The following is a 15,470-nucleotide window of genomic DNA, read 5'->3' as shown; positions in this document are numbered from 1 at the left end:
TTGGTGACGTGGTTGATTACGTTACGGTTGATCATCTGTCCATCATCGTATAAAGCCTGCCCTTACAATTTGATTGGTCTATCTATCTCCTCACAGATTTTTGTGAGGAGATAGTTTCTCCCCAACGGAGCGACACCAGACCGAACTTCCCGACCTAAAATGTTGTGGGCGGGGCTAAGTTCGTCTGGCATCCAGGCTAGCAGCAATATGTCTTTGTAAGAAAAAGGAAGTTTCTCTTGTGGTTGATGCAGCAATCTGTCTTGATTCCAGTAAAGTGCAGTAACGAAGCACGTGGAACATGCTCCGGATTCAGCTGTGCAGATCTGCAAGCATCTCCAACTCTAGCAATATATACTGTTTTAAGACACCTCCTAGGCTTCTAATGTAAATCAGCTAGGCTTCAAATGCAAATAGGTCTGGCAACCTTTTGCTGTTCTGTATGATAATCAGGTTCCTCTGACTGAGCTGGTTCCCAATGGCCTCCCCCATTCCCATATTATGATTAATTGCAGTCATTCACACCTCAGTTTGCTTCCTGACCCCATGTGTCTGTGCAAATCCAGTGTGGGAACCTTTCCTTTTTTAAATTTAATCCATTTTGGAATAAGGCTGTGACATAAGAAAATGTGGAGAAGGTGAAGCGCTGTGAATACCCTCCGGATGCACTGAAGGTGAAACAGAGTGTGTGCTCAACATGAAAACATGTCTATGTCTATGTTAGTACTCAAGTGCAATTTATGGTCGGCTTTTACGCAGGCACGCAAGACACGCAATAGTCCCTTGCGTAGTTACGTACCCCCTCTTGCTTGCTTGCGTGCGTTACTCATTTTTTTTAACTATCCGACAAAGCTACGCAAGCCGCAAGGCTGAGATTGGAATAGACCTATCGCTGTTTACCTTGTGGGCAGTAGCATGCTAACATTAGAAAGCTGGCTCAGACACCTCGCGAATCCCCTCAGACGTAGTTTTCAGTTACAAAAACTTGTTTTTTACATTGCAGTGTTAATTTTGGCAGCTATTTTAGATTTAGTCTTAGTCTTTAGACGAAAATGCATATTAGTTTTAGTCACTTTTAGTCATTTTTATCCTCCTTAGTTTTAGTCTAGTTTTCGTCGACGAAAACTCAGAACATTTTCAAGTCTCATTACATTTTAGTCTAGTTTTAGTCACATTTAAAAGTCCATCTTATAGCCACATTAAACTCCTTTACTTCCCTTCTCAGGCGCGGGGACCCCTTGTGTTGTGTCTACAACTGCATAATAGTCAAGCTTGCAGTACTTGTGCGCTTTCAGGTGCCTCTTAGTCTCTAAAATACAGATCTCCTAGTATATGCCTACAGCTGAATTCCAATGAATTCAACGTAAATAATAATTTGAAGGCAATACTTAATTAACAGTATTATCATTAAAATATAAGAGAATATCAAGTCTAGATTTTGAAGATTCAAATGATGTGATAACACAATACAACTACTATGCCTACCTGGCCTTAGTTAAATCAACCACATATCCTCCATATGAATTGCTGTGCAATCTGATAACCAACATATTTAGCTAGACAGATAGTTTGAGAGTTGAAAGTAATGCCAATGATAATAACAATTGCATAAAAAGACAAGGATATGTAAACCAATCACGTATTAATTTATTTTTTCTTGATTAATGTCATGCGTGGCCTGTCCTATAGTCCATTCTGCAATGCGTTTACTAGCTAGTTATCGATAGCTAGTATAACTTAGCTAGCAATTGATAGCTAGTATAACTTAGCTATGCTACCTCATAGTTAGCTAACGTTAGCTAGCTAAACGTTTTGGAACTCATTTGCCAAGCCAAACGGGAGGTTTCAATCGAAAATGACTGGCTAGTTGTACAAGCTGACACAACATATACACTCGACTGCCCTTTTGAAGTTAACTTAACGTTGGCTAATATATTCTAATAACTAGTTAACATTAGCTAATTATCATTGACAGTTACTAGCTCATTTACCTTGGCATAAATAGCAGGGTTGTCTTGTGCGCTTTCAGGTGCCTCTTGTTGTGTTCTTCCCACCTATTTTGAAGCCACAAGGTTTCTCTCCGGTTATTGCGGTGCATTGTGTTTTATTTTCTGTCAAGTTATAATTAAAGACTGTCCAGATATCTATTCTTATTTTTCTTCCAGTACCGAGTGCTTGAACTTCAGCCATCATAACGTCTGTTAGGGCGTCACTTGCATGTCGGGGCATCTCAGGGAGTGGAGGAGGGATAGATACAGGACCGGGCAACATTCAACCAATGATGTGCATACAAGTTTAGAAAAAAAAAAAAAATTGTGACTTAGTCAACCACCAACATTTTCGTCTCGTCTCGTCAACGAAAGTTAAAATAGATTTAGTCATAGTTTTTATTCATAAAGATCCGTTTTCGTCACGTCTTAGTCTCGTCTTAGTCCCGGGAAAAAGGTCGTTAACGAATATTTTTCGTCATAGTTTTCGTCAACGAAATTAACACTGGCACAGTGTCTATTTCTCTGTAACTTTGAAAAAATCTAAGCAAAAAAAAGTCAAACAAACAACTTTTAAATCGATGTTTACCTTGTGGGAAGTAGCATGCTAACATTCGATAGCTGGCTCAGATACCTCGCAAATCCCCTGACGTATTTTACTACACCCACAACTGTCGGAGAACCATAAATGAAAACGACCATGCGTAAACCATGCAGTAACGCAGTCGTAGAAGTATATTTAACCCTTCAGACTGTTGACTCAAGACAAGTGGTTCTCAAACTTTTTCTGTCATTCCCCACTTTGAACAAGGGGGCCTTTTCAAGCCCCATGCCTCATCGCTCCAATAAAATGGTAGGCCAGGCTTAAAATTGTCAAATGTATTTAAATAACGATACGTTCTAAATCTTAATCAATAAAAAATAACTGGCACGGTCGGTGGCTCAGTTGCTTGCACTGCCGCCTCACAGCAAGGTGGTCATGGGTTAGTTTCCCGCATGGGGCGCTGTTGGCACTGGGGGGCAGGTCCTTCCCAGAGTGCACAGTGCTCAGGTGGGCTATCTCCCGGGCCTTTCTGTGTGGAGTTTGCATGTTCTCCCCGTGTTCACAAGGGGTTTCCTCCACTAAGGACCCCAACAGAAAAAACATGCAAAATAACAGAACACATGTCCATCCCTGACCAAAGATGGACAGTTCACTTTACTTGGTCCCGGGCGCTACAAGCTGCCCACTGCTCCTGGGGCGTCCTTGAGGAAAGACAGTCCAGGATGGGAAAAAGCAGAAAATAAATTCACCGCGACCTCAGGGCTACCTGCGTGTGTGTGTGTGTGTCCTGTGTCGCCTCCATATATGCACGTGTGTGTTCCAGTGTGTCGTGTGTGCCATTAAACACCTGACAAAGGTCTTAATTATAACATCAGTTCAAAAATAGAGAAAACCAATAACAAATAACATGAGTTCAGAAATAGAGAAAATAAAAGTGCAATGGTGTCAATCCTTGCCTCAAATGGGCTGAGTTCCAAAAATAAAGAGCCTACTATGCAATTGTGTTATCAATGGTAGGCCAATCTTAATATCTCCCTTGTACATCGCTTTGGATAAAAGCGTCTGCTAAATGACTAAATGTAATGTAATGTACAATTGTCAAATTTATTGAAATTTTCAATTTTCTTTTAGGTTGATTTTTTGGTGGATCAGCTGTCTTTTTCGCCACTGCTACTGAATCGCCAACCTTTGAATTTCGTGTCACAAATGTATCCATAACGTCAATATTAGTCTTTCGGCCACTATACTTTCTTGCTCCGGTAAAAGTTTGTTTTCATTATCCCGCTGCAATTAATATGCCGACGTCAATCAAAATGTTCGCACTATGGTTCCAGGTCACATTTTCATCCCGGTCCCCCATCTAATGTTAATACATTGTTGTAAAGGTGGTGCGGCTCCTATAATGTATAATGTATAATGGAGCAACACGTAGGCTACAGGGTGGGTGTGGTAGAGCGAGGGAGAGAGAGAAAGAGAACGGTAATGCACACGGATAGATCAGATGTAGCGACCGGAGAAAAGTTATGTTGCTGTAACGTTGAACTCTGTGCTACCAGTGTGGAGAATAAATCCTCGGGCCAAATCAAGTTGCCATTATTTTGCTCATCAACTGCAGACCGAAGGGAAAGGGAGAAAACCCCGGAGTTTAGAATAAAGAACACTTTGGCCCTGGAGCAGTAAACAGAAGTCTCCCCTGTAATCTCCGACTACGATTAGCAGGAAAAATTAACAACACCTCAACCTTAATCAAGAAGGCTCATCAGCGTCTCTTCTTCCTGAGGAGACTGAAGAAGGCAAATCTGTCTCCTCAGATTCTGGTGAACTTCTACCGTTGCACCATTGAGAGCATCCTCACCAACTGCATCTCAGTCTGGTATGGCAGCTGCTCTGTTGCGGACCGCAAAACTCTCCAGAGGGTAGTGAAAACTGCCCAACGCATCACTGGTTCCCCACTCCCCTCCATCGAGGCTGTCCAGCGCAAAAGATGTCTGCGGAAAGCGCGCAGCATTGAGAAGGACAGCTCCCATCCCAACCACAGACTGTTTGCCCTCCTCCCCTCAGGGAGGCGCTACAGGGTCCTCCGTTCCCGGACCAGCAGGCTCAGGAACAGCTTCTTCCCTGCGGCTGTCACCCTGCTGAACTCTGCATCACGGTGATAGCCCCCCTGGCTACCCCCTCACATTCCTTCCTACAGTGACTGTATTCCCCCCTCTACCCTGGCCTGACTGCCACACACCTCCCCCAGCCACTGAACATTTGCACTAAAGCTGTTCATTTGTTTATATCTATTTATTTAAAATTGTTGTCCATATCCATATTCACCGTATTTATATCTTATGTCTCCTACCTCATTTATAACTTCTACTGCCACTTCCACCTGTACTTCACCTGCACTTTACATACTGTATATCTATATCATATATTTATATCACATCTGCACTGACCACCACTATTGCTGCTTACTGTCCATATTACTTATGTCTTATACCATACTGTATTCTATTTATCTATTTTTATATTACCACTTTGCACATACTCTGCACTCTTCTGATTTTGCACTTCTGGTTAGATGCTAACTGCATTTCGTTGCCTTAGTACTTGTACTCTGTGCAATGACAATAAAGTTGAATCTAATCTAATCTAATCTAATTAATACAATACAATACTTAATAGGCCAATTAATACAATATTTCTTTGCTTGAGTGAGGTTGTTTAGTGCGATGGGGGTGTATGATTGTTATTGTCTATAAAGGAAGGCATTACAACGGGAAAATCTCACGTCCATTCGCGCCCCACCTGTCACGTCTCTGCGCCCCACACTTTGAGAGACACACCCAGACCGCAAACCACTGAAAAACTGGCCTTTTGCTCTGCAGAGCACACATATCGTTAGAAAAAAAAAACACATCCTGAAGGCAGCACCTTTTTCTGTAAAAAGTTTAATCAACAATCTGCATCTCCCTGCATGATTTTATTCTGCCTCACACATATTGAAATGAGCTGATGCAAATTTTGGTAAGCATATACAGTATGTATATATACTGTATATATCACAAAGTTAAAAAAAAGAATAACAATAAAAATAACTAAAAAGTATTCTGACTTCTTCGGACATCACCTGATCTGAATTATTTTCACCCGCACTGTGTTTGGGGGACATTCACATACTACTACTACAGTGTTAATTTTGGCAGCTATTTTAGATTTAGTCTTAGTCTTTAGACGAAAATGCATATTAGTTTTAGTCACTTTTAGTCATTTTTATCCTCCTTAGTTTTAGTCTAGTTTTCGTCGACGAAAACTCAGAACATTTTAGTCTAGTTTTAGTCGACGAAGTCTCATTACATTTTAGTCTAGTTTTAGTCACATTTAAAAGTCCATCTTATAGCCACATTAAACTCCTTTACTTCCCTTCTCAGGCGCGGGGACCCCTTGTGTTGTGTCTACAACTGCATAATAGTCAAGCTTGCAGTACTTAAACTGTGGATGCAATTAGTCTCTAAAATACAGATCTCCTAGTATATGCCTACAGCTGAATTCCAATGAATTCAACGCAAATGATAATTTGAAGGCAATACTTAATTAACAGTATTATCATTAAAATATAAGAGAATATCAAGTCTAGATTTTGAAGATTCAAATGATGTGATAACACAATACAACTACTATGCCTACCTGGCCTTAGTTAAATCAACCACATATCCTCCATATGAATTGCTGTGCAATCTGATAACCAACATATTTAGCTAGACAGATAGTTTGAGAGTTGAAAGTAATGCCAATGATAATAACAATTGCATAAAAAGACAAGGATATGTAAACCAATCACGTATTAATTTATTTTTTCTTGATTAATGTCATGCGTGGCCTGTCCTATAGTCCATTCTGCAATGCGTTTACTAGCTAGTTATCGATAGCTAGTATAACTTAGCTAGCAATCGATAGCTAGTATAACTTAGCTATGCTACCTCATAGTTAGCTAACGTTAGCTAGCTAAACGTTTTGGAACTCATTTGCCAAGCCAAACGGGAGGTTTCAATCGAAAATGACTAGCTAGTTGTACAAGCTGACACAACATATACACTCGACTGCCCTTTTGAAGTTAACTTAACGTTGGCTAATATATTCTAATAACTAGTTAACATTAGCTAATTATCATTGACAGTTACTAGCTCATTTACCTTGGCATAAATAGCAGGGTTGTCTTGTGCGCTTTCAGGTGCCTCTTGTTGTGTTCTTCCCACCTATTTTGAAGCCACAAGGTTTCTCTCCGGTTATTGCAGTGCATTGTGTTTTATTTTCTGTCAAGTTATAATTAAAGACTGTCCAGATATCTATTCTTATTTTTCTTCCAGTACCGAGTGCTTGAACTTCAGCCATCATAACGTCTGTTAGGGCGTCACTTACATGTCGGGGCATCTCAGGGAGTGGAGGAGGGATAGATACAGGACCGGGCAACATTCAACCAATGATGTGCATACAAGTTTAGAAAAAAAAACCAATTGTGACTTAGTCAACCACCAACATTTTCGTCTCGTCTCGTCTCGTCAACGAAAGTTAAAATAGATTTAGTCATAGTTTTTATTTATAAAGATCCGTTTTCGTCACGTCTTAGTCTCGTCTTAGTCCCGGGAAAAAGGTCGTTAACGAATATTTTTCGTCATAGTTTTCGTCAACGAAATTAACACTGTACTACTATTGACACATCCTTAGACTGTTTCCTACACCCAGACCACTAACCACTGAAAAATTGACAATTTCCTCTGCAGAGCTCATAGAACCTCAATGTGTATTGCATAGCTGTTGGGCTCCTTAGTCAAAGGAAAAAAAAACACATCCTGAAGGCAGCACCTTTTTCTGTGAGAAAGTTTAAGCAACAACCTGCTTCTCCCTGCATGAGTATTCTTTTGAAAATCCATAAATGATAAAAATTGAAAGCTTGTTTTAGACTAAACAAGTAGGCCCTACTGCACTTTGTTTTTGATTGAGTCTGTCTTTCATTTTACATGGTGCTTCTAGTTTGTTTACTTTAACTGAGTTTATTTATTTATTTATTTTTGGGGGGCTTTTTATGCCTTTATTTTGGGAGAGTTATGACAGGAAGCGAGCGAAGAAGAGTTGGGGAGAGGATTGGGAAATGACACCAGGCCAGACTTGAACCCGTGTCCCTGAGGGTAATGAAGCCCGTAAGGGGGGGGGGGGACTTATCGGAACTGAGTTTTAACTAAGACTGCTGCAAACCCATATTGAAATGAGCTGACACAAATTTAGATAAGTAAATACATTAAACGTATTATTTGAGAGTTTATCTGAAATTGACATCTACAGAATGAAATTCGTTCCACACCAGGAAGCTCAAATTTTAACCTTTCACTATCATTTGTGAAATAGAATGCACAGAGTCAGCTGTATAACCTCCTACAAACCTGTTTACACTCTGATAATGTTACACAGCTATCAAGGAAAATTCACTCAATACTAAGTTTAAGCCATGACAAAAAAACACTTAAAAACTTCACAAACAAATGTTTCCAAGAGGATAGAAGTAGGGATGGGTATCGTTTGGGTTTTATCCGATACCGGTGCTAAACCGATACTTTTAAAACGATACCGGTGCCTAAACGGTGCCTGAACCGATACTTTTTTTTTTTTAAAGCACAAAGCGATGACATTAAAGAAAGGCTATTTTTATTGCCAAGGCAATTTTTTTCTTCAAATTGAACAATATATTAACTGTTTAAAGTATATTATAAATATAAATACATACAAAACACTTGGCTTCCAACTACAGCTTCCAACTTTTTAACTTCAAACTATGAACATTATATTAACTGTAAACAACAGTTTATAGTATACTTAAATAAATATAAATAAATACAAAAAAACAGCTTCAAACTTCTTTTACAAAAATATGGGCATATTTGCCTTTGGAGTCAAACATGTATTATTTTGTTTGCATTTATTTCATGAAATTTCACCATTTTATGATTTGTTTATACCTATCTTTTCTATCTTGTTTATAGTTAATCTTGTTACTTGAACACACTGAGTACGAGAAAATGTGTACTGCCCCTTTAAGAGACTACCGTAGGTTAGCTGTCTAGTCATCTCCGTTTATTTTTCAGTCTTCGGTTGCTGTATATACAGCCACACTTTTGACCGTTTACCTTTCGGTATTTTCTCTGTTAAAAGGTTGATGGCTAGTTCTGTTTGTGCTTGCTCTGTGAAATGCTGCCTGCTCTTCACTGTCATGAGACTGTTGCTATGAAAACACCAATGAGCGTGAGCGACACAGGACAAAGTTTACATTGGGAGCTGGGGCAGTTTTACATGTGCCCAACGGAATCTGCCTAGCGACCGTGTTCAATTGGCTCAGGCACCGAAATGAAGCACCAAAATCTGCGTTGCATTTCGGTCCGGGTAGGTACCGGTTGTATTGGAACCGGTTCCATATTGGTACCGGTTCTCGGTACCCAACCCTAGATAGAAGTCATCAACGGTACCTTCTGAGTGGGCTGCTGCTGCTGCTGCTCGACTTGTAGTCTCAACTGTACTGTCCCCTTATTTCCGTGATGACTGCTTTAGTAATGACAGCTTTCCAGTGTTTTTTCAACCACAAAAAAAAATGTAAAATTTAATGAAACAATAACAGTAAAAATAACAAAAAAGTATTCTGACTTCTTCGTCATCACCTCTTTTCGAATAACAATACTTAAATGCTAAAATTATTTGACTGTCTTTACAGTCTCTTCGGAGCTCTAGTGTCTATAATGTTCTTTCTTGACATAGCTTCTTTGAAGTTCATAACATTTTTCATAACTGCTTTTTCTGCAACTTTTTATCTGGACTTTGAAAGCTAAATAAAACAAAATGTCACACAATTGTTCAGAAGTGTATCTATAATATATATATATGGCATAAGAGAGAGGACACTAGCTGGAAGCCTGGAGGAGGGGGGCAGTGACTTGGCCAAGCACTGCTGACCTGCCAACTGGAGAGTGTTGTGATTAAGGGTTGAAACACTCTAAGAAGGTTGGGGACCACCTGATGACCCCTCCTCCAGGCCATCTTTGATGTATTACAAAACTGAACTCCCTGGGAAACCAGTGACTTCCAGGAAAGTCTGGATGGCAACCGAGGAAGGTCGGTGACACTGGAAAGACAGCTGACCTCCAGGAAAGACTGGCGGGGTAACAGGGGCTAGCAGCACTCGCAAGAGGGCATCAAGCAAGCTACTGAAATGACAAATAAGCAATACCCCCAGAGTCTCCCGAGAGGGGGGGGAGGATGAGAGACTCACTAGGACAGATTCAACGGCAACGACCAGGACAGTGACACAGACGCAGAGAAGGCTCAAACAAACCACCTTGACCGGGGAGGCATGGGAAGTCAAATGCAATTGCGGAAAGATCTGCAAAGGTGCAAGAGGGCTCAAAATACACCAGAGTAAGTCCAAGTGTGGACAAGGACGGATGCAGGCACACTGCTCAGACGAACAGTCTGGTGAGACGCAGGAGAACCCTAGGCAGGAAGCACACCATAGTCCTAGAGATCTCTCAGTACATGTAATCCCCCAAGAGCACACAAGGAGAACCTCAAATGCCATCCCAGAAAGCCCACTCCAGCCAAAGAAGGAAAGACTCAAGTGGCCTAAGATGTGTGATACCAAAGAGTGGTCCATGCTCGATGAAGATCTGGACAAAGTGCTTGAGGCAGCTCAAGCAGGATCAGCAGAAAGAAAGGAGGATTCACTGACAGCCATCACCTTTAGCTTGGCAAAAGAACGGTTTGGAACAGTGCCAAGGAGAGAGAACAAAGGCAGACGAGAAAATCAGGAGAATAGAAGAGAAAGAAAGATCAAACAACTTAGGAAGGAGATTAAAACCCTGAAGAAGAAATTCAAATTGGCAAGCACGGAAGGAAAGGAAGGAATAAAAGAACTGACAGCCAGTCTCCGCGAGCAGCTCATCAGAGCAAGAAGAGCGGAGGGGTTAAGGCAGAGGCGAAAAAAACAGGAAGCTGCACGAGCCCAGTTTATAAAAGACCCCTACCGCTTCACCAAATCACTTTTGGGAGAGGCGAGGTCTGGGACTTTAACAAGTTCCAAGGAGGAGGTGGAGGAGTTTGTTGAAGAGTCATTCAGTGACCCATCAAGAAACGACGCCTTAGCAGAAGATCACGGGCTTGGCACCATCGATCCACCAACAACATCCCTAAACATAGATTTTCCATCATGGAGAGAGGTTCAAGAGGTTGTCAAGCATGCTAGATCATCTTCGGACCCAGGTCCCAGCGGTATACCTTACAAAGTATACAAGAGATGCCCCAAGCTCCTCCGAAGGCTGTGGAAGCTTATGCGGGTAATCTGGTCCAAAGGAACCGTCCCAACAAGCTGGCGAAGGGCAGAAGGATGCTTTGTGCCGAAAGAACAGGGATCCACACAGATCAACCAGTTTCGAACCATTTCCCTGCTCAGTGTGGAGGGTAAGATCTTCTTTTCCGTGCTTGCCAGAAGAATGAGCGCGTATATGTGCCAGAATGGATACATTGACACCTCTATCCAGAAGGGCGCGATCGAAGGGTTCTCCGGGTGCTTGGAGCACACGGGGGTCCTCAGCCAACTTATCCAAGAAGCAAAGGAGAAGAAAGGGAACCTAACAGTTGCCTGGCTTGATTTTGCTAACGCATACGGGTCTATCCCCCATAACTTGATTCAAGTGGCTATGGACCATTAACACATCCCACATCACATCCAGGGCATGATCACCGGCTACTTGGGAGACAAGCTACGATTCCAGTCAGCCATGTTTACAACAAAGTGGCAGCCAGTGGAGAAGGGAATAGTAACCGGGTGTACCATCTCTCCCATCTTGTTCGTCATGGGAATGAACCTGATCATCACCGCAGCGAGTACAAAGTCAAGAGGACCGAAGACTGCTGCAGGAAGTCAACAGCCAGTGATCAGGGCATTCATGGATGACCTTACCGTCATAACACCAACCCATGTGCAGAATGGTTGAACAAAATTGACAAGTCTGGCCTGCCTGGGAAATATAAGTGCTGGATCTACCAACATGGCCTACTCCAAAGACTTATGTGGCTTCTCACCATCTACGAAGTGCCAATAACATCAGTTGAAGGGATGGAAAGGAAGCTCAACAAGCACCTTCGAAGATGGTTGGGAATCCCCCCGAGTTTTACATCAGTGGGGCTCTACATAAGGTCGGGTCAGCTCCAGCTCCCCCTGTCCTCAGTTGTGGAGGAGTTTAAAGTCGCCAAGTGTAGACTTTCCCTCACATATAGGGACTCCGAAGACCAACTCACCAGGGAAGCAGGAATAAGAACAAGATCCGGCAGGAAGTGGGCCGCCAGCACTGCAGTTAACCAGGCAGAATCTTCTCTGAGGACCAAAGATACCATCGGGAACCTTTGCACTGGAAGGCAGGGTCTAGGAACATCCCATTTCCAGCAGTGGTCAAAGTCCACTCCCAGGGAAAAGAGGACCATGATCCAGGATGAAGTCTGAATCCTTGAGGAAGAAGGAAGAAGAGCTAAATCCATCGAGCTTGCAACTCAAGGTGCCTGGACAAGGTGGAACCTTCCCAAAAGAACCATCACGTGGAGTGAGATGTGGCGGTTGGAGCCGTTCCGTATCTCCTTTATGCTCCGAGCAGTGTACGACACCTTACCGACCCCAGTCAACTTGCACAGGTGGGGAATGAGGGAGGACCCACTGTGCAGGTTGTGTGGCGGTAAAGGAACCATGGCGCAAATCCTATCAGGGTGCAAAACAGCATTGACCCAGGGGAGGTATAGGTGGCGCCATGACAAGGTGTTGGCACAGCTCGCAGACACCCTAGAGCAAGAGAGGAGAAAGAAACGTCCAGCCAAAACAAAGCCACTGTTGAGTACCATCGCCTTTGTAAAAGAGGGTCAGAGACCAGCCGTCCAAAGCCAAGCCAAGCAGAATCTCCTGCAGTCAGCCCAGGGATTGGTTTTGGAGGTCGATCTGGGGAGGAAACTCCACTTCCCAGAGGCGGTACTGTCCACAACCCTGAGACCAGACATCATCATGTGGTTCCTAGAGGGTAAGAAGATCATCCTGGTGGAACTAACAGTCCCGTGGGAAGAGAACTGTGAGGAGGCGGCAGAGAGAAAGAAAATGAAGAACCAACAACTTGTCCAGGACTGCCGGGACAAGGGGTGGACAACATGGCTGATGACAGTGGAAGTGGGTTGTCGAGGATTGTGAAAGACCGCTCAAGCCGGCCATCTCACGATGTGGGATGTAGGCTTCTGGATCGTGGTCGCAGGTAGTCAGGAGAACACACAGCGCAGGAGACAGTGGCTTTCTCATAAAAATACAGCTGTATATTTATTTACACCAGGGACTCAAACCCCCAAACATATATATAACCCCCATATATATATACAAAAAACCAAGGGACTTGAACCCCAAAATCATAAGCAATAATAATCCCAACCCCAAAACAAAGAAACATACCCTGAACAAAACGAAACTATTAAAACAGACAAGGTCCAACTGTGTCGCACAGGTTTCGTCTAGGACCTTGTCTCAGCTTCTTGCAGCCTGTCCAGTCTCTCGAATCACAACGAGTGCGCCTTTTAAGAGTGGCAGCACCAGGGGCTAATTTAGCCCAATCAGTCCCAATTGGACCTGTCCACAGGTGCAGGGGAACAAAGTGAGAAGGGGGAGGGACTTCACCTTTTCACAAGGATTCCCAGCTCAATCAGCCTGGAATCTGATGACAAGGGTTGGACTAAGAGGCCAACTGAGGAAAACAGCCGTTCGTAGGTTGGGAGAAGCGGCAGAGAGAGCCTCCTGTTGGCTCTGGCATAAGAGAGAGGACACTAGCTGGAAGCCTGGAGGAGGGGGGCAGTGACTTGGCCAAGCACTGCTGACCAGCCAAATGGAGAGTGTTGTGGTTAAGGGTTGAAACACTCTAAGAAGGTTGGGGACCACCTGATGACCCCTCCTCCAGGCCAAGGCTTCATCCATTAGAAATGGATTGAAAATTGCATCTTTGATGTATTACTAAACTTTTATATGACTGTACAGTTTTGCATGCTGACAGAATCAGAAGATATGAGCCATTCTTTACCAATACTAAGGGGAGAGTGTAACAAAGTTCACAAGTTGACATTTAATGGATATGAATTCCACTAACACCCACATAATGGTTACCTGTTTTTTATGAACGTATGGCAGCTGCTATGCCTGATTAGTAAACTTGGCCAAGGTTTTCTAAAGTAATTCAGCACACCTTAATGTCTTTACTGAAAGATTTCAAACTAAGGGTAAGTTCACAACAGACCCAGTAAAGATCTATCTATCATGCCAGATAGTATGATAGCTTATTTGGCCATTTTTATACAGTTTCAGTATCTACTTAAAAAAAAAAAATAACCAAGTTCCAACAAGTTTCAATGGAAACACGTCAGTCTGTGTAAAGGATTAAGGCTTTTTGATGATATCCAGAGAAAGAAGGTGGAATCTCCCTGAACGGTACTGTTGCCTAGAAGTGTGATGCTCTGGGGCTACGCTTGTCCCTACACCTTGCAAAACATCCAAAGAAAAGCTTTTTGGCCCTGAAGCTTCACCCCTAATATTTAACATGTCTTTTAAGCTGAAGACTTAATTCTTGTACTACCTGACAAAAAATGGAAATTCTTCCCCTTCCTTGATGTTTTGCTTTCAATGTCTTCTCAGAACACACACAACTGACACTCACAACTTTCCCCACAGATTTTATTCCAACCTGTCTTTTAAAGGAGGTGTTTTATGTTGTGGGGTAGTAGTGTGCTCGACATGATTAACAAATCACTGATCTCTGAAGTTGTACCTTTTTAAACGTGAAGTGGTGCAGCCTTTGCCTAAAAAGCCTAATCTAAGTGCAAATTCTCCCTCCAATTTAAGACCAATTTCACTTCGTAAGTCGCACATATGTAAGTCGTCATAAGTCGCCCATATGTAAGTCGCTTTGGATAAAAGCGTCTGCTAAATGACTAAATGTCTGCTAAATGACTAAATGTTCTAAAGTCCTGTCCATAAAGCCCAACTGGAAGCACAGGACCCCATTACGCAGCGAAGTTACTGTTGATGAAACCATCTGCCATATGATGGCCTGGAGTTAAAAAAAAACACCTTTCTCTGGCTGGAAATATCGAGACTATTTTGTCTTCAAAGCTGAAAGAAGTAAGAACATAACGGTGCTGTTCACCTTATGTGTTCCCGCGGTGAAAATACTGTAACGTGCCGGCATAGTCGCCCCATAATGCCGTGCGGCGGGCGCACACTGTTGTACTCTATGTGTTATACCCTATGTGATGCACTAGCGCATGTTCCCTAACAATGTTCCTTACGGTTCTAAGTACCTGTCGTTGTTATGTGTTGGGACAGAGGTTGTGCAGGTGTGTGACTGTAGCACAGTCTGTTCGTGGTAACTTGCACCAGGGCATAAAGCCCGTGCCATTTTGACTGTGTGTTGTGCTTAGTGTTTAATAAAGAAGCCTTAACAAATTCCACACTTCTGTGATTTGTTACAATACTGTCGTTCTCCAGGGACTCCACGTCAAATTTAATGAAGCATTCACAGGTAAGACCAACATTGCTAGCGTCTACACAGACATCCAGTTAGCTAAGGTTAAAGTTGGTTAGCTAACCTGTTAGTATTGCTTGCCTACTAACGTAATGAAAAGGGGGGCCTGTGATAACTGGGATGATCGTGTGTGGATAAAAAACAAGCCTCTGACCGAAATATATTCGTGGCAGTTTACTTGAAGTTTCAGCGTGAATTGTGAGTAACATCTGTTTATTAACAAAGCAAGTTTGGTTACATATAAGTTAAATGCGCACCGTTACTACTATAATAAATAAATGCACCTGGTGATACACATTATTCATTTTGACACAGGCAATG

General features: G+C 42.5%; 1 pseudogene; it reads left to right on the top strand.

The window, feature by feature from the left end:
- Positions 1-10,184: 10,184 nt before the first annotated feature.
- LOC105910029 lies at positions 10,185-14,900 on the top strand (annotated as a pseudogene).
- Positions 14,901-15,470: the final 570 nt, after the last annotated feature.

The sequence above is a fragment of the Clupea harengus genome, chromosome 11 (assembly GCF_900700415.2).
Source record: "Clupea harengus chromosome 11, Ch_v2.0.2, whole genome shotgun sequence".
Lineage (NCBI taxonomy): Eukaryota > Metazoa > Chordata > Actinopteri > Clupeiformes > Clupeidae > Clupea > Clupea harengus.
Note: the sequence above shows the minus strand (reverse complement) of the source record. Positions and strands in the feature narration are given on the sequence as shown.